Below are 23,502 nucleotides of genomic sequence, written 5' to 3' on the forward strand. Positions count from 1 at the left end.
TACAGGGCTCAGTCCTGCAGCCCTTTGTCAAATAAGAATTTCAAAGGAAGTCATGCTAGATTTAAGAACAGAGTGCAAAAATAATGGGTTACCTGCAGATAACATGGTTATAAAGAGGAAACTGAAATTTTGATTTCTTGAAGAAAGCAAAGTAGGAAGAAAGGTAAAAGTTGTTAGGAGAGATGTTGTTCACAGAGGCAGAAGTTGTGTCTACCACCGAAGCTTCTGTCGAAATCGTATCTACAGCCATGAGAATTACTGAAATGGCTAAAAGGAAGCACCAAGGGAATTTATTGTACAAAGAAGCTAGATACATGAGTATATATATCACCTTTACCCAGGAAATAGCTCCAATTTTCAAATACATATAAAGAGAAAGTAAATCAAAGCCTTTGCATAATCCAGATTTGTCAGTTTTATTTAAAATATGGTTTTAAAAATGGGGAACCAGATCCCTGAAGATGTTTCTGTACCATTGCAGATTTCTACCCAGTTCATCTATGTTGGTACAATCCTCCACTGGTCTTTACCTTCCTGTCATAAACCTAATTTTTCTCATGCATTTAGAGCAGCACCAATTTCACTATGACATACAAGAAGAAAGTGTTAATTTAAACATGGTACTATGAATCAAGAGACCTAGCTATTAGTCTCTGTTCTGAGATAGATTTGAGGTCCTCAGGTTGCCTCCCAGTGTTTTGCAAAAATGACACTTTCTACTCCTCRGGCTATGGAAAGACTGTACTCCTTAGAGTCTGTGAAATCTTTAGAGAATATCATACTGAAAGAAACTGAAGGATAAGCAAAGAATTAATACTGATTGTCAGCCATTGTCTTCAGTATATTTGATGACTGAACTGATTTAGATTTTTTTTCCTTGCTTGGATTGCTACAAGTAGACCCCTTATGATTCCCTCCATAGGCCAACCTTCCTCCTGTTTTACTTTCTCCCTTCAACTCCCTTAAAAAGGAGACAGTTTTGCATGAAATTTGTAATGACCAAAGTAACTGGCAGCTCCAGGTTTCCTCAGCTGTTGATTTCTGTGATGGCAGGAGTTGTTTTGACAGTACTACTTTCATGAGAAAAAAAAACAACAAAAAACACAGAGAGCGCGCTCATGAGAGAGAGAGCGTACGCACCAAGAACGCTGTGCAGGCTCCTTCCCCSCAAAATGCTGAAAGTCACAAGTGGCATGGGATTTATTATTATATATCATTTCTACAGTTTCATAAGTGTTTCTGACAAACAAATAAAAGAAAATCTGCTTTCCTGAAAAGTAAATGTTCTAAGGCTGTTTAATTAATTTAATGGTTTAGTAGGTACTATTAGCACCTCTTTAGGTTGATTTTAGTCATCAGCAAGAGTATGGATGAGTACAAAGTATTTTCTACACTTTCTTCCAGATAAAGCATTATTTCAGTGGATCATAGTGGACTGGGCTTTTTCAGTCCTTGTGACTATGGGACTGCACTATGAGGTGACAAATTCCGTCCTGTCTCAGGCCTTACAATAGCATTAACTTCCTGATTTTGAATGACTGGTCCATCTAAGTATATGTTAAAAAAGAAAATATGTAGATTTAGTAAGCCTCATAGATTTGTTGTAGCAATACTGACTTTTAGGCGCTCTACCAGTCGTAAAATTTATAACAGCAGGTTACACACAATGTGCATAAGCAGGTAGGAGCTAAGGACCAGGGTCTTCAGCATTTCCAAGTTTACATCCTTCTACTAAAGCCTTTGCGTTAACGTACATTTTATCCCATTTTTTTAATGACAGAATTTTTTCAGAAAAGATAAAAACAATTGCAATTTGTTTATTCTTGGCCTTTTTAACCAGTCATTGCATTGTCAACTATAAATCAGCTGCTGCAAATGACATTACTCACATGTTGAACAAAGATGTCAAGGAGGAAAAGCAGTAAATTAATCCCACTTAAAAACAAACAAACAATAAATACTAGTTTAAGCCTACACTGCCCTCTTATTCACACACTAAGAAAGGTGGGAATTTGAAGCCAAACTCCAAACGGAATGGAAGTGCCCATTTCTGCAGCAGGATTATACTTTTGATCATTCTTCTGCTGTTAGCAAAACCAGGTCAGCTCATTCTTATTTAACTCCACAGCATGCAAGAAAGGATGCAAGAAAAACCTGTATCTAAAGATTCACACGAGCATCATGTTTCCAATGAAGAGCTCGATCTTAGCTAGTTGTCTCTGAAGGGCAAAGAAAAGCTGGAACTGTCTACATATGAAGCATAAAGCCATATCTGTGGTAGTATTTCTACAGTTATGCTGTCAGGATTTTCTAGGTAAGTAAGCTTGAGGTATTTCTGCTATTTCTAAGTTAGAATCAAAGCTTTTAATAAACACTACAGACTTTTCTTTTTCAGTTATTCTTTAAATATTATGAAGAAACTAAAAAAAGTACTTACTTTCCTTTACAGATTGCCTTTCTAGTGATAAGACCTATTTTATATGACTTTGCATCCCTAATGGAGAAATGTAAACAAACACATTTAAAAGACTCAGAAATTGAGTTTGACAGAAGTAAAACGCTGTGCTGAAGGTACAAAGAAAATGCTGTGGCATAACAACATCACCTTGTACCCAGACTGACACACAGATTTACAGGGCTTGAAATTTACCTGCTAGGGTTCAGATACTTAAAAGTTTAAATATTTAAATCTGGATTTATTTGTTATCCTAAGCAGCCTCCTCCAGGTTTACAGGCCTAAATTCTGCCGATATATCCAATTCTAAGCGGTCTTTGAACGATGCATTGGAGCAGTTTCTACCAAACACAATTGTTCCTCGCAGCAACCTCAGCCTCCTGGGAGATCAGCCGCGTGTCTCGCAGGCCATGGCCGGAGGCTGGGGTGCCACTTACGCTAGGCAATGCCAGCCAGCAGGGCCCGTGTCTCAGCTGCTCTAAGGCTCACTGATGGACAGGATAAAACAGGCACTGAAAAATATTTCCTGAATCACCTCGGGTTTGGCATCCGCCTGCTCTCGTCCCCTAAGCACCAGGAGCTGAAAGAGAAAAGTAAAAAGACACAGTGTAAGACACAGTGAAAGACACAGTGAATAGATAGGAATGTGTTTATAACAATAAAAACAAAAAGACAGAGATGAGACAACAACCCAATATGCATTATTAACATTACATACTGCGCGTGCCAGGCTTAGCTCCACTGAAAGGTCTCTCTGCTTACTCATTATCAGGCATTTCTGTGCTATTTAAATCTTGAGACTCAGAGAATTTGTATTCCTCTCCCCACTGCAGTGGGAGGGTTTAAAGTCCTGAGACGCTCCCTCCAAAGGGCCTGCTCTCCGCAAGAGGACTCTGGTTTTTTGATTCTGAGAGAAGACTCTTCTTCAGACCCATTTACACTAATTCTTTACTCATTCTTATTGTAATTTTTCAGAAAATTAGTGCATAGGCCAAAGCGGCAGTTAGCACAAAGCAGGATTGTCTTGCTCAGAATCAGTCACAAGATGTATGAATTTAAGGAGGAGTCATTTTATCAATTTGATGGAGTACTTGTTTATGTACATAAACAGTAAATGGCAAAATTCAGGGCGGGGGAGGCTAATTCTGAACGCCATGCTAAGGAGCCTTGCGAATTTCTCTTTCTAAACATCTTTTTAATTCTCAAGCCATGGTTGCCCTCCATGTGATCAATGCAGCAGCCAAAGATGCTATTCTTAAGATGCCTCTTAAGTGCAGCTTCATTTTTCAAACTCTCAAGCTCTGTTAGAAGGAACACTGAACTTACTCCTCTAAGTGTATCATCCAGGTGTCTCTCTTCTCAGACTTAAATCTATTTTCATCCCACATCAATGCAGTGCTGATTAACAGTAGGCTTATTAGGGACAAGTCATTTGTATCCGAGGGAAGTGGCAGCTGAGGAAACAAAGAAGATACTGTGCAGAAAGTCATAAATGGTTTTAGCATCATTTTAAGCTTCTTGTATTGGCACTTCTGAAAAAATAAGTCCTTTTTTTCCCTCCTCCCCCCGTGTTTTCTGTAAATTACCTTAATTCAGTAAATATCACATTACCTAAATTCAGGATCTGACTCCTCCAACACATACTTTTGCCTTTGACATTGGCATGAGATGTCATTTGCAAGCTTATGCAAAACTAGGACTGAAAGGGGTCTTTTGGATCCCTGGGCCTAAGATGTCTGCAATTGCAGGRGAAATTCCATAATAATCCCTTAATAAATTTGTCATCTTAACATCTGTTGGGTAGCTCGCCCTCGCTGTTCCCACCATGAAACTGTTTGCAAAGCCTTACTCTTTTAATCATGAGGAAACTTCTAATTTCCATCCAGATATATTGGGGCAAGAGAATAATCATCTGCTCTTGAGGCAGTGTTATGTTCTTTTCCATCTCAAAGACTTTTTGTCATTCTCTGGTGTTAACTCCTCTCCCCCACCATTTCTTTGTAGCTATCAATCTTACTGTTTCTCAGACTTGGTTTCACTAAGATAGACAATCCAAGCTCTCAAGTTTTTATTTTGCAGAACCAGGTTTTAGAGGCCCAAGATGGACATATATTTCATGAATGTTTGTGATGGAATCAATTCCAACTTTTCAAGCCTTAATCTTATGGATTAGTTTGCTGAAGTGTGACACCATCTGGATGTCTCCTTGAAGCCCTCAAGATCAATAGATCTGGAGAAAGGCAGAGACACCCCACCCCCAGTAATGTTAAGCAAATAGGTGTACAATTTACTGAAGTGAGTCCTTGAAAATTAGCTTTAACCCTAAGGGGAATGAAGAACATTAGGGAGTTACTTAAGTAATGGAGAAAATCCGACTTGGCGCACTTAAGATGCAATTGATCTCACCACAGCGGTGGCGAGTTAGGGAGTAGTGAGCACAGAGACTTATCATGAGATAAAAAGCTCAAAACAGTATTATATTCTTCGCTTGCCACCAAAGCACTAATACTGAGAGGGTGTGGGAAGCCAATTTACATACAGAATTGGAGCCACAGAGCTAATGTACTCAGATTTTTCACTCTAACTACATTTCACTGACAGAAAGGTCCTTTTCTGTAGCCACATTGTTTGAAAAACTGGGTGACTGTGTTCCTCAACCACTACCCCTTTTCTGTGGCATCAGAGTATCAATTTGTATTCTACTGAAAATTCTAGTTTATTCTAATGAAAATTGGCCAGCCCCTGTGTTCTCATCATTTCAAAACCCCTAAAAATGCTATTTACAAAGTATGTAATTGGAAAGCCACCCTGAATATTGTATAAAGAACACATTTCTTTGTGAACTTCACAGCCTTTTGATGGCAAAAATTTGACAGGCTGAAGGATGTTATACTGCCATGTAGCAAGCAAGATGAAAAGCTCTGCAAACTTTTCTTTCTTTCAAGCACATCCATCTCCCGGCAGCGGATACCTGGGAGTGCAATTATGCTACACACTCTTTTTGTACATACATTTGGGAGTCTTTTATTCAGAAGCGTACTCCCTGAACATTATCCTGACTGCCTACAGTCAGCCCTTGTTTCTCCATCTTGTGCAGTTTTTTCCTTGATGACTCTTAGCCATTAACGTCTGACAGGACAACTGGGAGAACTCCCACAAATTCAGAGGAACTCTGCTGACTCCCAGTGTGCGACCACGATGAGCCGGAGGAATTGGCATGCAGACTATCACGAGCCCTGTGCCTCCTGGGTCCTGGTCCTGCAGCAAGGGGATTTCACCACTGCCTTCAGCAAGTGCCAGGCCATGCCCAGCAGGCAAAGGAAAGTCTTCCCCTGAAGATGAGACAAGTTTTGCTGAGCCTCAAACCTCTCTTCCTAGAAATTCGGATTCTGTGGTCCTGAAGGAACAGACAAGGGACAGACACGTGGCTGACATAGATCTACCTTGCCTCTGAGGAGAACTTGTGGGCACTAGACTTGGAAAGGGGCAGGAAGGGTTTGTCTAAATGCAACACTTGCATTGGTTAAACAACTTGGCTTTCACATCAATTCAATTGCCTTCCTCCCCTCCTCTTTTCTTGCAGCCATGAGGCAGGCAAATCAGTTCAAAAAGGGCACGTATGACCTTAAATTTAATTCCATAATTTCAGGAAATTCCTCAACTGTACTCTTTGTTAATAGGCATATTATTACCTGTGTTTTATTCCCACTGTAAAAATTAGTCATTATGTACCATCTGTTTTCCCCCTTATTCAGCATCTATTATATAGCATTATGGGCAAGAGCATTAGTGGATTCTTTCAGTGTGCATATATATTTTACTGATCATTTTGACTTTCTCATTTGTAGAAAAATAGAATTCTCCCTTTTCAAGGATGATTGTGATATTGTGCTTTTTCTGAGAAAGTGGAATTATTAATTTAACCCCTGCAGCAGTCTCAGTTACAAAATGCACACTGCATATGAGATATTTAACGTGCACAGCTGGTGTGACCATTTAAAAAATTAGGGAGAAAATAGCTTCTTGGTTTTCAATTTCCACCCCAAAAGAAGAAAAAAGGCACATTTTGTTCTGCTCTAATTAGTATGTGTGCCAGTGCATGACTTCTAAAGCAGGCAGATGCTTCGAATGAAGTGTAATGTAGATTTTCATTAATCTTCTTTGGCACAAGACTTTTCTTCTGTTATGTGTATGCAGAAAGTAATGACTAGAAAAGATGAGCAATCACAGGCAGTTCTAACCAACTTAAGCTGGCTTTTGTAAAGGGCAAGACAGAGTCATACAAAAGGATGCTTACCTCAGTGCATGACAGCTCTCTATTTCTGGTTTTCCATTTTAATTAAGGGTTTGGGGTAATCCCTTCTTAATAAAAAAAAAATTCAATTTCAGACATGGGAATTTTATAAAGAAATTATATATCACTGTACTGAAAAATACACATATTTCAAACAGTTACATGGCTGATCCAAGAGAAAACCACAAATACTTTTTCCCACCAGTAGGTACCTAATTAAAAATTGTGCTTCCTGAAACTATTGATTTCTTTTAAAAACTGAATAAGAAGGGATTTCCCATCTTGCTAAAGCTATCAGTGAAAACCTATCAATAAGCAGTTTCTTTCACCTTTTCCCACCCCAATTTAAAGGTATTCTAGAGTGCTTTAGAGATGGCCAAGAAAGAAAAAAAGCTGAGGGCAGAGACCGTGCAAATTTCCTCTTGTTCAGCAGCCTGGCCGGGCTCCTGCGCCCAAGAGGCGCATTGCACGTGGCAGGAGGGAGGCTCTGCCGCCGGGGGAGAACCGAGGGTGGGTGCCGCGCGCTCATCCGCCATCGCCGGGGGAGAACCGAGGGTGCCGCGCGCTCATCCGCCGGCAGCAGAGCAGGCTCTCCTGTCACCAAGAGATTCAACGAGAGGCAAAGTGGAATGTAAACTACTCTTCAGAGAGAGTCCCTGAATTATACTGATATGTGTTTTCCAATGTTGTGTTCTCACATTCAGGGTGGCTTAACAGGAAAAACCTGCTCCTTTGGGGGATCACTGTTATTACCACCTTGTGCTTTCCTCTAGTCTCTTCCATAGCTTTTCTTTTTCTTCCAAGAGGCAGTTGCCAATTCCTTCTGCGCTCCTTTCGTTCAGCTGTGAGCTTTGCATCTTATGCTTTTCTGCACTTGTAAGAAGTGTTAACTGACTGCTCGTATATGCATTAGATTTTGGGATTAACTCCTAAATAAGAGTAATGGGCCTGGGGAATTCATACTCCCTCAGAGACACTGGTTTGGCCAAACACCGCTACTCAGCTGTTTGATTTCCAGTTTCAGAAGAATTCTTCTCCCCAGTATGAGGTCTAAAAACCTAGCTTCTTACATGAAAGCCTTGTTCAAGACTTTGTCTTGAATAAAAAGCAGACCACTTAAACACTGTATGTGGGCTAGTTCCAGGCTAAAGATGGGATGTTTGCCATCTATGTATAAGAGAATTTAAACAAAAAAAAAATCTTCCTGTAATAACAAAATCATTAATTACACAAATGGATTTCTATTTACAGTCTAAGTGAAATGCTGATTTAAGAAGATTACAGAGCAATGTGCAGTGCAGAACATTGCTTTCAGGAAGAGCACAAGCCAAAAACCAGAATGAAAAATGTATGCCATCCTTTCAGATGAGATAATACATGCAGGATACACAAACAAGTTCTGAAAATTGACCAGAAAAAGCCATTTCTTTCTGACCTCTTTAGAAACAAGCCATTAAGCAATAGTACAGGAGAGTTAATGTGTCCTAAGCAAACATTAAAAATGCGGGGAGTAGGTTTAATCTACTGTAAGTATTACCTTTTCCAAAAGCCATGCACAATAAAATTACACATTTTTTCCAAAACTAACATGTATCTGAAATGATGATAATTTCCAGGAAAAAGAAATAAAAGATAATATATTTAGGAAATGTACCTGCCTTAGGATACAGGTGTTACGGTGGTGGGACTAGACTAAATTTTAGGTTTCCTAGAAGTAACAGAATTAGGAGGGTTTTTAATACACCCTTCATTTTCACTTTGCAGAGTAGAATCATTATAGCTTAGTTTTCAGGTATTAGCTAAGAAGTACAATTAATTTCCTAAAGATATAGGGTCACGTTCTGCTCTTAAGTCTCCAGTCTTCTGCCTAGGAACAACCTCCGTGAGGAGGACAAAACTCCCAGGGCTTCCTGCAAGCACCTTCGTCAGAGTGCACATTTCTCACCCACAAGGCGCAGTGGGGCTCTTCTGTCTTTGCTCCTCCTCAATATGAAATTTTAGAGACTAGGGAAAGGCCATCTGATATGGGGAAGAGAACTGGCAAGCTTTCAGGCCTCAGATCCCATCTATTTCTTTGTATACGCATTGGTCTAAAATCTAAGAAGATATTACCTCTCTCCACTCAGAGTACCTTGTTTGTGCCCTTTAAAGAACAGAGCTACAACAGCAATACTACTACAGGAGCTGAAACACCATCTACTACTCAGATTTTGTAGTGTAGAAACTCGCTAGAACCTGTATTTCGGATTAACTTGCCTCGGTTGTCTAACACAAATACAAAGGCGCATCTCAGAAATTCCCCTACCAGGATACAAATATTTGTGACCTGCTGTGGGCTTAGTAAATGCTAAGCTAGAGAAGAACAGCTGTACCAGGTACTTGGGGTTTTCCCCGGGCTCGAGTTTAGGCAGCCAGCGCTGACAGCCTGCCTCAGGGCCCTGCGATCGCGGCTACCGCAGGAGGAGCGCGCGGGGATCGGCCTCAGCGCTTTGCAGCCTTGGACTCTAACACTTGCTGAAGTTTGTCACGATACCCACGTACTTATCAAATAAAGGATTTAAGTTCTAAAAAAATGTATGCACAAGTTAAAACTGAGTTCACTGAAGCTAGTGTTTCCCTTGTTGATTCAGACAGTAAAAATGATGACATTGTGCCTTGTACTAACCTGCAGCTGTGTTCCTGTATTAGTTATTCTAAATTCAGCCTTGTTTGCATCTGGGCACTGTGGCAGAGCAGACAACAGTTTTGATCTCCATCCTTAAATGTTTTCTTAAGGAGTTTCAGGGTTTACTTTATATTTTTTTCCAGTATGCAACATTATGTTAACCTATTAGTGGCTCATTTTCATATATCTATATCTATTTAGCTATGTATGTAACAATAACRATAAATATTTCAATTCTATCTATATAAGTTTAACATTACTTTTAGATACATAAAGCAGCATAAACTCAGCTGAATCTATCCAAATAAATTGACTGCTCAAGCTAAGACAATTTGTTTAATATTTGTAGACAAATAAAAATCCTCCCTAGGACCAACTCACAACTTTCCTGTACGCACTTACACTGAAATGAGTAAGTCTACTCAAAAAAGCATGGTAAGTGAGACCTGTTTCATAATTCAGGCATCGAAAAACAATGGCTAATGACAGTAGATCCATGAATGTGTACTTTAGCTTTAAAACTATTTATAGAATCTATTGATTCAGTATATTATGCTGAAACAGAATGCACTCAGGCTGGATATCCTGTATACATATCTTATTACACTAGAAATGAACTAATAAACTAATCAAAGCAACAGCAAATGATTTAGTTTAATTAGATGTTTGAGCCTTCCATGATGTTATATTTCATAAGTGGATATGAAAATGGATGGACATAAGCTACAGGATATCTAAGAGAATGTAGTTATAAAGGAAATATTTTGCTCTTAAGGCTAACATAACTCATAAATGTGGAGTACTTCACCAGCTCAGATAAATAACAGTTCTTTAGCTCCAGCAAAAAAAAAACCACAAAAAACTGAAAATAATCCTTTTCATTAAAAAATTGTATGAAACCTTATAGGCAAGACAGAGATTCATATGAATTAAAAGCTTCAAGGCAGATAAAACAAGAAAGAATGAGGGGGATGGGCAGGTTAAGGAGAAAGCGATACTCGAAAGCAGTATGTCAGTTTGACAGCTTACATCTTTCAGGAATATTTAGAATTATTCCAGCTGTCATTACCTTAAGGAAGATTTCACTTTGATATTATAAATATTAAGAATTTTTAAAGACAAAAGTGGCAAAGAATCCAGCTTGCATTCTTTATTCTTCCATACAAAAGCAGCAGTCATTAAATAGAAGTCTCACGGGCTACRAAGGAATAAGTAAACCTGCCACGATTTGACCTTAGAAATGACTAACTATGGATTCCATTAACATCACTCCAAACGGAGCTTTTAGATTGTCAGCTTTGCCCCTTATGACTTCAAATATTTTGGCTATGAAGCCTCCTTAGGGTGCTCCATATATAAATACTGTTAACGTGCCAAGGAAAAGAACCAGTCATAACTAAGGAAACAACTAGGATTAACCAAACAAAACAAATGAGTTAATACATCACATGCTCATTTATCTCTATTTAAAATTCTATCAGGGAAGATTCTTTTAAAAACGCAACATTAGCTAAAATTTTAAAGTGGTATTTAGGCTACCTGACAACATTCAGAGTGGCCAAGAGTGCACGCTCAGGGAGGACAACATCTGATAACGGACAGTCTAGTTCTAACAAACCATCTTCTTACAAAGATTTTAGTATGTCCGTGTCTCAGGGCTTTTTGGTAACAAGTGTGGGATTTAGTGCTTGTGTGCAATCTGAATATTATTTTCCACCTGAAAGCTGAAGAAAAGAGCTAAGGTATTTGCTTAGCCTCCTATAATGAAGCTGGGGCAGAACTTAAAATAAACAGTAGATAAACTAGCTCTCCTGAAAAGGCGAAGCACGTGGTCTGTTCACTGAGCCCAGATTTTCCTGGACAGGAGGATCCTCCTCTGCACACCTTAGACACACTCAGCTGCTTTCTCCTGGGGGGAACCGGTGTCGCAGCTCAGCTGGGATGAAGAAGAGGGAGGCTCTGCAGCGGGCTCGGGGGAGAAGCGGGTCCCTGAGGGGAGCTGTGCCCCCAGCAAAGCGTGGGGGTGGAGAGCAGAGGACAGCAAAACAAATGAAATTCCCAGCATCACGACCGGCAGTAGGGCAGGCAGAGGGAAGCAGCTTGATGGGAATCCTAGTCCTTGTGGGGGAAGAAGTCCAAACAGGATATGGAAAAAGCCTTAAATTCAACGACAGCAAGATGAGCTACTAGAGGAACCTTCCAGGTCACTTTTCCTGGGTCCCTAGCTGCAGTTTTGCTGTCGTGGGCTCAGTGCCCTTCCCTCGCTCTCCTGCCCTTTGGGCTCAGACCCTGGGCACAATAGCAGCCGCTGCACCCGCTCATGACCCAGAAGGAATTTTCTGCAGTTTTATAAACACAGAAACATCCAGGCTGCCTTGCTAAGAAGCACAAATTCTAAACGTACCTTTCCTGAAAAACGCTGAGCACCACCTTGAAAGCTAATTCTAATGTCCTTAGTAGTTGAGGGAACTGTCTGGCAGAATTTAACTCTGCAAAGATGAGGGGTTCCCCCCAAAATAACCCAAGGATAGATTAAATGGAGATTGGTTCTGATGCCAGAACGCTCAAAAATACATAAAAAAGGATTCCCCCGGTTACCAGTCACCACCTGAGATGTGATCTGCTCAAGAAAAGCCAAAGCAAATTTGCATCTGCCAGAAGAATGGTCATAGTTTGAATACAGCAACAAAAGATACAAAAAAACACTTCTAGCAGAAACCTACGCATAGGAATAAAAAGAAATACAGGAGTAGTAAGATCATACATGCCCCACAGATTTATAGTCTTGTTCCTGCAGCCAGATCCACTATTATAAACCAACTGATTTCACAAAATTATGATTTTTCTAACACTGTAAATGAACAGAATTTTGTGCTGTAAAATTGTACAAAAACACAAAATGATCATTTTTTTTGACTCTGAGGTAACAAAGTTAAGTTTCAAGCATACAAAATGACTATTTATCAAAGCCACAGCTGGAGAATTCATGATTCCTGGAATACTAACAGTAAAATCCTTAATGAGACAAGTACTGCAAATAAATCTGCACCTTCAAAAATACCCTAAACATCCACAGTTACCTAATTAGTTATCTGGCAGGAATGTGAGCATATTTCTCCATTCTGCTCTACAGAAGAAAAATAAATATTTAATGTACATAAACTCAGTTACTAGTGATCATTAAATGAGACCCCAATGAAACAGGAAGATCTTACAATATACTCACCCACAATTTTTCAGTCTTTTCTTCACACCTTTGTGAAGACTAAAGAGCATAAGTAAGATTTAAGTTAATATCTCCAAGCTTTTATAAATTAGCTTTGTCTGTTTATTGTATACATCATAGTACTGCAAATAACTACGCCTRTAATATAGTTAATGAGTGAGAAAAGTGCACTTAATAATGAGCATCCCTACATCTCCTGCAGGGCTTATTGGGAGTTTAGCAATAATTATTCTTCAACTTCCGTGTCTGAAGTGCAGTTTTCCTTCTCAGCAGAAGGGACAATTTTATTTTGTCCTTGCCCCAAACCTAAGCAAGAGACATTTTGAAGCAACGGTAGGTCAAGAAAGTGTGGAGTCAGGTCACGCAGTGCTGGGCACTCCTCCCTGTTCGCATCCTGCAAACCACTGTACGCAGCTGGAGAGCCCACAAATGGCTTGATGCCCTGCCCATTCCCTATTAGCTGTCAGCATCTCAGTCTTTGGTTGGTTCAATGAGCCAGTAGCTGTTATACATCTCCTTCAATATTCTCATGGTTTTTCAGAATTGCTGATCTGTGTGTCAGTTCTGCTCTTCAGGAAGGTAGCTGTTGTACCATTAGTAGCTGTCTGCTACAGAAGAATACACTCACCCTTTCAGCGCATACATGGCTCAAAACACTGACGTTTTCAGGACAATAGCTTCTCACATTAAGAAAAAAATGTAGTGAAACAATAGGAAGTACAAAGAAATGACATCAGAAGGTCACTACATACTCCTGAAGGTATGCCTGCAGCTGCAAGCTACTTTTGCTGTACCTCAGCGCTCACCTTTGGAGCCTTCCTCCTGCCAACTTCACCAGACCAGACTTACCCGAGCACTGTCTGCCAGCAGATCCTGTCGTATTAAAAAGAAAGGAAACAAAACATTGTGGAGGTGAAATTAAAATAGAGATAATTTTTTATTAATAATTTTCACTGGATATTATCTTTGAAGATTGCTAAGATTTAAAAGAAAAGTCACTGTCCTATATCAGAGCACTCTCTAAGCAAACCACCAGCTACTCCCTCGGCAGTATTCCAAGTCAGACCAACAGTTCATCTGTTCTTCTCAGTGTTGTTTTTCATGCTGCAGCAGCTAAAATACCTTCCTCATAACCCCATAGGAGTTTGCTACTTAAGCCCTTTTTTTTCATGCATAGCATCCAGCACACAATGAGCTTTTGATTAATCATACAGTGATTAATTACCTACACTTTCTATGGCTCAAATTCAGCACAGCAATCAGCTTCTCGCAGCAGTATATTCCAAAGTTCTTAAGTTGGCCAATTATCTGTCACCAGATATATACGGAGCATATTTCTATATACATTCCTCATGTCTAGATTATGCTCTTAGAGCACTTGCATGGTAACAGTAAAAGTTAGCCTATTAATATATCAGCCCACTGCAGTCAGCACAGCACCATGCAAGAAGACATACATTTTTAACACATATTAAAATCCAGCAGTACTCTTCACAAATGTTACTGGATAAAGAGATTGAAAGTAAAGTTGTCTCATCTGTACAAACATTAGTTTTAGTTAATAAGGTGAAATATACACCTTTCTCCTTAGTATAAAGCTCATATTTTAAAATAGAGACTTGTATGATTGAAACCAATAGTAAAATATACATAACTTTGATACCTATTATGTGGGAATTATCATTTGTAGCTCAGCAGTGCTTAGGAACTCCAGTCATGGACAAATTTCCACTCGGCCAGCAGCTATATAGCCGCAGGACAGAAGGACAGGCCTTCCAAGGAACGGCAGACTGGCACTTTGAGGAAGGGCACAAGTTTGTCAAGATATAAGCCTGGCTGTATCAGATCAGACCAAAGACCATCTAGCCCAGGAAATGGCCTTTGACCGTCCCCTGATAACGATCTATAGCGACTGCCGAAAAAGAGAACAAGGACAGGAAAAATATGCACTGATCGAAGTACTATCCCAGCCTCCAGTAGCTTGTGGCTCAGACTTTTTAAGCCAGAGATGGTATCAGAGCATTTAGTTTAGGTGTCTGTTACAGTGCAACCTGAACTCTCCATTTTACAGGCTTCTGAAATTTGCTTTCTGATTAGCATGCATTCAAATATGCATTACTACATGTCTATACTCTTACCTTGTTTGGAGAGGTGGGGGAGTGCAGAGTATCTTCACGTGTTAGCTTCTAGTCATGAGTCACCATTTTTGTGAATTACCTGCTGGAAGCAACCGTTCTGTTCTTAGCATTTGAAAACAAAACCATAAAACCAGCTTTGGAGGTTAACAAGTATAATGATATTATAGCTATTGTCTGACTGACATTTTACAAAACCAATGCTTTTTAATTCATTCACACTACTTTCCTGATTTAGGGTTCCAGACCTAGAGACCCTGTATCATCCTTAAGTTTGGGGGATCTTTATTTTACTCATAGGTAAAGCATCTGTGAACATCCACTGTGATGTTTCCTCAATCTATGTCTATTCAGATGTGCATTTCCTGAAGATCTGATATGGCRTTTGAGAGAAGACATCGCTAGTGTAATTTTAGAAGCCAAGTTTCCCTGGTAACTGCTGCTGACATCTTTAAGTCAAAATTTAAAACTTCAGCTCTCTGTAACACCCTTAAATGGCATAAACTGCCTTGAATCAGCTGAGCTAAGGCACCTTACAAATGGCTCTGAAAGACACAGGACAGGGAGTTGAATTTTGAAGGAAAATACCCACAGAGTCTCTTAAAGAAAGCTCCACCACCTTGCCCCGTCTGCAGTGCAAAGAGGGGAAAGTAGGATGAAGGTAAAACTCTAGGAAAAGAGATTCAAAGAAGGAAAACTGAGACTGGAGAGAGGTGGAAGCTGGAGAAAAAGAGGGTAAGAGACACAAGGAAAGGAAAGAGGTAAAGGCAGAGCTAGAAACCAGAACATTCACAAAGCAGTAGGGACCCCTGGAAGAAGGAGTGACCTAGCAAGGAAGAACTATAAGCAAATGAAATTAAAGAAATTAAGAAAACAAGAAACAAGGAGGACAATGCTATTCCTAGTTCTCTGTTTTAAACCTTTCACTGCTGCTTCAGCATATTTTTCTGGAGGATGCTCATCTCCTCCTCCAGGTCTGGAAGGGAAAGAAAGCAAAAAGAGGGTTACTGTGAGATGCTATTATTGGTCCCCTGCTTCCCTCAGTGCTTCATCTCTGGGCAATTTCATCTGCAAAAAGCACAAATTCTTCAACCATTTCAGATTTGCCTCTCTAGTTTAGACCTATCTCCTTTTTTCAAGCAAAATCTCAGTCTGATGATGTATCACAGATATTTAGCAATCTCCTCAAACTAAAACAGAGTTCAGCGTTTCCTCCTCACAAGCCCTTCCCACTAGTTCCTCTCTTCATCACAGTGCCTATCACCACTTTCTTGGCAGGCATTTATGGTTTTAATTTGGCTGCCTTCTTTGAATCTCTTCTTATTGATAGCCAAGCCATGTCTACATCATGCAAATTACTTTGAAAGTAATATCCGTAAGAAAAAGTCCTCTCATGCCCACGTAAACCCTGAAATCCCTTCCTGTGACCTTATTCCTGTGAGTCACTCCTGTGACTCCTACTCCTGTCTACCCTGAAGGCTGCTGCAAGGACCATTTGCCCGTGACTTTTTTTGCATCCATCGCTGCCATGTTCTCAGCTGTCACATCATACAAGCCTCCTGTCTTTGGCTGGAAGCCTTTCAGAACTTATTCCCTCTCTAATAACCACCTTTCACATAGTATTTGAAAAGCAAACCCTTCCATCACATAGCTCAGGATGTCAGGCTCCATTACCCCCTCGCTAAGCTTTCGAACAAGAACTTCTCCACTTCCGAGGAGAACAGCAGCAGCACCAGGTCAGACAGAAGGTCCTTCTAGCCCACTGTCATGCTTCTGGCTGTGAGCAAAAGCAGATGCCTAGGAAAGTCTGGGCAAATGAATAGCTGTACTTTCCTAGACGTGCTGCCAGCCTCCAGCACATTGTGGTACAGGAGCTTCCTGAGCCAGGGGTGGTGCTATATTTGATAATGTTGGATAGACCTTTCTTTCACAAGTTTGCTCTGTGGTTTTTTTGAACCCAAATCACCTTTTTAGCATTTATTCTTCCTTCCTGCTTGGAAGGAGCTCCCTATCCATATGTATGTATTTATATTCATATAACAGATATCTCAGTATCCTCCAACACTCTCCAAAAAAACTGCCTTTACTAGAACTTCTAAAGAAAATGTGACAATAATTTGACTACTGGAGCCCTGAGATCACTTCCACTTCCTGCTACCCTGCCCTGGCTCATGCTGTCCTTGTGCCCCTGACTATTGCCTAGTGGTGGCACTACACCAAGAGCTCTCTGGAGCAGGGACTGTTTTTTGGTCTGTGTTTATCCAGTATCTAGCTCTTTGGGATCCTGTTCTATGATGGTCTTTTAGTGGTATAGTGATCATAAGTAATGTTGACACAGAAAGCAAAGAATGGCTACTGAGAGACAATAATAAAGAAACAGGAAAAAAATCCCTTTGAAGGGTAAGTAAATATTGCCTTATCTTCATTTTCTCATTTTCCCAGGCACCTACATGGGTACATATTGGAAGACAACTCTAAGAATATATTTTCCTCTCCAACATATACTATTTTTGCTTTAACTCCTCAGGGATGTACTACTTTCCTGATTGCTCGGTGCTACGTAAATCAACATACAATGACAAAAGGTATTAGACYAGGTGTCATGAAATTTCCTAGACACCACCAACCAGCATTACTGTACCCTTTTGTGCCCCATCTCTCCTCCCATCCTTCATCGGTCAAGTTCCAGGTTCTTTGAAACAGGGTCTTTCTCTATTACCCATGTAATGCCTATCACAACTGGAACCCTGTTTTTCATTTTGGAGCCTGCCATCAGACAAACAATAAGTAATAAATAATAACAATAATATAGCTAAGAGCAGTATAGTTTAGGAAAAGGCTGGAGAATCCCCATCAATTACCTAGCATTGTGCTGGAAAACATATAGAGTCTAGTGCTCATTAAGGTGAAAAGAAAAATAGGCAATACAAAAATAGATATAGGAAAGGAAAAATGCAGCTGTTAAGGTCCTTACTTATTAGAGCAATGAAAAACTCAAGACAGAACATAGTGCCAAGTGAAGACAAAAAAAAAAAAAAAAGATTGCATATAGAAATAGCAGTGCAAGGAGAAGGAGAGAACCAGAGAGCTATAAACTATTGTAACAGAAAGTACTTTAAGGAGTGAGTGCTGAGTTAGGGAAATAGTACTGCTACAACAGAGATCATGAGGAAATGTGCTCCAAGGGGAACCCCTGTTGCAAGATTCACCTTAGAAAGGGCCAAAGGTAGTTATTCCCAAAACAGGTTAACTAGTGCATGGGAACAGTTGCTAAAAGGATTGCAAGGTTGATGCTTGGGATTTTCAAAAGCATTCAGAAAGCTTTTCCACCTCGATCACTTGAAGTCCAGGGTCCAAGTCCTTCATGGTCTTTATACTCAAGGTTATTGATGGTTTCAGTATACAAGGAATACAAAATTAATTGTTTTTGCTGGTGTAGCTGAGCTCACTGGCTCTTCTGAGATGCAGGCAATGTCTTCACGGACAAGCATTCCTCCTCTAAAATTTTGGAGCCAAGTACTATAATGTCAAGCTTTCAGCACTCTTTCAGAATCTTTTAACACRTTTTTTCTTAGATGACTAAAAGGAAAAATGTGCTTTCCGCTACTACTATTACATTACTGTGCCTTCTCTCCATCCACTCCTCTTTTTTTTTTTTTTATAACTGATTTAACATGTTTGAGAACAAGCAGTGCATAAGAGTGCAACTCGCACTTTAACAGACATTCATAAATTTAGATTTGAATTACACTGCTGGTACCATGCTGCATAGCTGCTGTGAGAAAACTAGGCCAGTATACAGTATTTACTGATAGAAAAGATTTATTGTAATGATCCTGTCAGGTACAATCGACAGGTCAGCATCACTACTTTATGAGCATATACGAGACAAGAAACTCAGTCTAGCTGTGTTCCAATATGACATAAAATGAAAAAGAAACAACTTTTCTCTTTACCAAATCTAGTCACATCATCTTCACTTGATACAACTCCCATTGCTGCAAGAACAGGATCACATTCATGCACATAAGAAAAATGCAAAGAAGTTTTATGTTCAGCAATTTATACACTGTTAGACTTCTCTCTCTTTTCTACTGTGTTGGCCTAAAACCGAGTGTAACCATGCAACACCCCCCTCACACATCTAACATCAGGCTAAGGGAGCTGCATGTTAGGAATAGACCTAAAAGATCTAAGCTAGACTGACCTTTGAACTCTACTTGCAGATGTCATTTGTAGAGTATAATTTTAATCTTTCTAACAGAAAAAAAAACATTCCTGCAACCTGGCAGCAAACCTAGGAGGCATTTTTGGCATTGTCCCCCAGTATAATGCATACAATTGTCACAGGCCTTAAATCTCTGACTGCGATAGGGAAAAGGCAGGAGGAGAAGGTCTTCAGGGAGTCCATGTTAGACCCCAGCAGAAATCAGTCCATGAGGATGTCAGGGACCAAAGAACAGGTTTCCTGCCATGAAGTTTGTGGCCCTTGTTCTGCTGGGCAAAAGCAGTAGCTGCTGATTGAACAGTTCTGAAATGTGGCCTTTCACACCTGTGCATTTTCAGAGCTCTTACACTTTTTCTTACTTAGCCTGATGCTTCAGGGCATCACAGCTCCTGCAGCTCATAAGTGTCATCTTCCACATTTTGTGCTATCCCTGCTGACTGCAGAGATCTGCACAAGCAGGCAGTGTGATGGGGGTCAGAGGAACTGTATATGAGCAAGGGCTAGGTCATAGAGCTGTTCCCTGTTTCCTCTTCAGGGCTGGGAACTGATCACCGTGTCTTCCCATCCCAGATACTTGACACCCCGGGAACTTGCAACTTTGAGCTTCTCCTTTGGCCTGTGCATGATGGCGCTTTCTCTTGGCTGTATTCCCTGGATGGAGTAAGGAAAGCACCATTCAGCTCCCAGTTACACCTCTGGCTCCTAGGGCTGTCAAAATTCAAGACTCGCACTACACCAGCAGCGGAAATCATGAGTGTTGACAAGGCCACAGACAGCATGAAGAGCAGCCTGCTCCTTTTGCAGACTCAATACCAAGTTTCATTTAAGTTTGCAGTTTAATCGGGATCGCATTATAGACGTTAGTGATTCACTTACTATTCCTCTGAAAAGATGCACTAGTGCCATTCTTCAAACATAACTTCACAGAGCACAGGAGAAAGATGCACAATAGCCCATGCTACGCTGGCGTAATTGCAGAGGTGTTCRGTGCAGGTACAAGAGACCTGACTTTTAAATGACAGAATCGCTCACTATTCTTCCTGCCTGCTCAGCAAAATTCACTGCCTGCTAATCACATGCTGTTTACAAGTTTTTTCTTAGACTACTGATAAAACGGAACAGTATAGAGCATAAATGGGCCACTTCTCAGTGCTTACTAGACATGATAAGCATTCAGCACAGTGCAAGAATCCAAACAAGATTTCAAATTGCAGGCGCTGAGGCTGTTTGAAGTCTGTTGAAGACTCTTCCACGGCTTCTGCAGTTCCAGATTTGAGTCATGCACCTCACTCCAGCTGTTCCAGCAGCACGTAGATAGACCTAAAGGTACTTTCATTTCTGCCTGACATACAGCTCACCTTCAAAAACAAAAAAGTAGGCYGATCTTTCACAACACACAAAAACTGAGTATGAAGAATCGCTGCCATGCCCTCGCCACAACACAGAGACAGCTAAAGCACAGCGTCATCACGCACTGCAGTCTGGCCTTCCTTCTAACTCGTACAGCAAACACGACATAAAACTCAGCCTGAGGTTTGCTGCCCCCAAAGTTGCTCTTTATTCAAGATCCCCTGGCAGCTACACCAGGCAAAGGGAATTTGCAAGCAAAAATCCATCTAGTTATGGTATACTTAGAAACCCAACATGAAATGGAGGCTTTACTGTGCACATTAGGAAGATATTTTTGCCACAAATCACTTCAAACTAAACAGACAGGCAGTTAAAGGGAAGGCGAAGAAACAGAATGGGAAGGTGACATTGATTAGGTCAGACACGACAGTACTAGAACCACCCTCCTCAGTGAGGTGCCTTATCGCTAGGACCCTTCTCTAGGACACTTCTCATCTGCCGGCCACCTTGTAAATCATTTTTTCCCAGAGAAAATCTGTTGATGTCTTACCACTTCACTGGGGTGCAATCCTTAATTAACATTTGCAAATTACTTTTATTTCCCCCAGTAAGAGGTGCAACATAAATATGTCACATTATAAAAGAATGACCTTTATGTCTGAACTCCTAGCAGTCAGAGAAAAAGGAACTGCTATGGAATAATTTGTTCCTTAGCAAGTGGTATTCTTTAAATAAAAGACAGACTTTTAAATTTCTCCTGCAATTTTGACCACAGAAACATTAAAAGATATTTAACTGAAACATTTTAAGAACACCAGGGCCTTTTCATTTAAGCCTTACCCTTACTGAAAACAGGACAGAGGTCAGTGCTAACTGTATTGGAAGACTTTGTTAAGGAGCAAAATCCTTCTCAGAAACGGAGCTTCAGAAAACACTGTGTTTTSAAATAATATCCTCAGCTATGCTTTAATGTTTTAAGTTAAATGGGACTGCAGATAACAGGTACTTACAATCAGTGAAGACTAAGCATAGGCTGATTTAAAATAGCTCTGAACAGTAACCTGCAGAGATTAGACTGCTGCTAGAAAGATATTCGGCRAGCCACTGAGCTTTCTTTTTGAACTAGTTTTGAACTAACAACTAATGGGACAGCTTTCTTGCATTCTTCCTTTATAAATAGGTGCAAGCAGAGGGGAGACAATGACAAATGAAATTCAACTTCGACATCATTATTTTTTCAAATGGGTTTAGTGAATGCCTTTGGGGCTCCAAATACTCAGGAGCAGATTTCTGCTCTAAATCACACCAGTATAAATCCAGAATAATGTCACTGAAGTCAATGGAGATATTTGGACTATACACAGATAATTTTGAGCAAAATTGGTCAAAACTGATTCAACTACAAGAACAGACATCCAAATATTTTATAATTACTTAATGGGTGAAGGGAGCACAGCAGTATACATGCTTTGAAAAGGGTGCTGTTCTGATCAAGTTTGGCTTTATCATATGTAGGCTGGAGGCTTCCTTTTTAAAGCATATACTATCAAACTATAAACCCAGAAATTTTTTTGAATTAGCCCTGTACAGAAAAAATCTTGTCCTAAGATACCAGTTTATATTTCCAATAACCATGTGTACGTGAAACCTGAATTATACTGCCAGTGACAATTCAGCTTGGTGACAAGGACCACGATCTCAGTGACTTGCTGCTAAACTCAGCTCAGCTAAGTAACTAGTTGACCTTAGTTACTGTTAGAGTTCACATCCATAAACTTCACCCTGGAGTTTATTTCTTCTCCTCACTATATGCCTAGCTTATTATTTAAACTGGGAGACATTTGGAGAGGCAAAAATTATCTTCTACTGCAGTATGTACAGTGCTTGAGAGGGAACACCAATGTTTCACATTAATGTTGTTTCACATTCACATGGCAAACCCTATTTTTAGTGAAATAAATACCTCAATAACTGCTTGATACCATTGTGACCAGGGGTCAGCAGTCCTGATTCTACAGTTTGCTCTTAAAAATAAAAGTACAATAATAATATCATCTTCATTTCCAGCAATCACCCTCTGTGATATGTCCCTGAGCAGAAAAATGTGAAAAATGAGCAGAGTATTATTAAATAATACTCAAAAGAGCCTTTATATGATGGATGCTTATGACACCGAGCGCACTGCAGTTCTTCATACAATTGAGCATCACAGCATTGGCCTGAAGAACTTCTTTGAATTTTCAGCTTCTCTTTTCATTTGCCCTTCTACCGAAAATAGACTGCACAGACTGGTGCAAGTTTGACCAAAGTCAGATAAATTACAGTTAAATAGATTTTTAAAACAGAAATTAAATTTTCCCTTCTCACACTTTTTTTCTGTGTACCCTGATGCCTGGCACATCTTGTGCTCTTTGATAAGATGCATCTTTCTTACAGAGTAAATTTTGATTACTTGCATTGAACTAGCTGTGTGGCAACCTTCAAGTTTTGATATGTCAGGCTGTAACCTCGACAGACCAGTAAGCAGACTAACTCAGCATGACAGAAACACCAAATTCAAGTTAGGTGTTTATGACTCAACAAGACCCTAGTTAGGAGCAACTCCCTAGCTGGCCCACAGACCAATAGTTCATCTAACTAGACAACCAGCAACTTCAACAGCATATCTAAGAATCATCTTCTCCAAATATACATTAACATATGCTTTGGAGAAGCCCCCTGCTAGGTTACTGATCAGCTTATTTCCCAAAACAAAGGTTTCAGTCCTAATATAAATATTTTTTCCTCTTTCAAACTCTTCCTTGATATTCACTTTTTGAGGCTTTTAATATTGATCAAAATAAAAACTGCTGTCCTTGTTTTAAGCCCTCCTTATATACCATCCAGATCATCAGGTCAGATGATTATGATGAACATTTCTGGAGGCAAGAACAGAGTCTTTTTCTGCAGTCATACAGTGTGATGCACATTTTAGATTCAGTAACTCTTGTTTCTCAGTCAGCTGTAGGCTGATAGGATCAATTCTACAGAAATACTATAATAATATTTTAATAATGTATTTAAAACTTAGATTTGAACACGAATTAATCAGACTAATACAGGTGTTCCACCAAACCATGTACCTGCCAGTCTTTAGTCACTACCTACAA

At 39.9% G+C, this 23,502-nt stretch overlaps 1 long non-coding RNA gene across 2 annotated transcripts; it reads right to left on the reverse strand.

Annotated features, from left to right (window-relative positions):
• Nucleotides 1–343: 343 nt before the first annotated feature.
• Nucleotides 344–9,335, reverse strand: LOC112968060. Of its 2 annotated transcripts, XR_003254203.1 has the most exons (4): nt 7,157–9,335; nt 6,753–6,814; nt 3,782–3,909; nt 344–3,035 (listed from the first exon to the last, which is right to left on the reverse strand). It is a non-coding gene; the product is annotated as an uncharacterized LOC112968060 (long non-coding RNA). The 2 variants fall into 2 exon arrangements; XR_003254202.1 differs by having other exon boundaries at nt 6,753–9,335.
• Between the last annotated feature and the right edge of the window lie 14,167 nt (nt 9,336–23,502).

Source organism: Apteryx rowi, unplaced genomic scaffold (assembly GCF_003343035.1).
Source record: "Apteryx rowi isolate R43461 unplaced genomic scaffold, aptRow1 scaffold_3, whole genome shotgun sequence".
Classification (NCBI taxonomy): domain Eukaryota; kingdom Metazoa; phylum Chordata; class Aves; order Apterygiformes; family Apterygidae; genus Apteryx; species Apteryx rowi.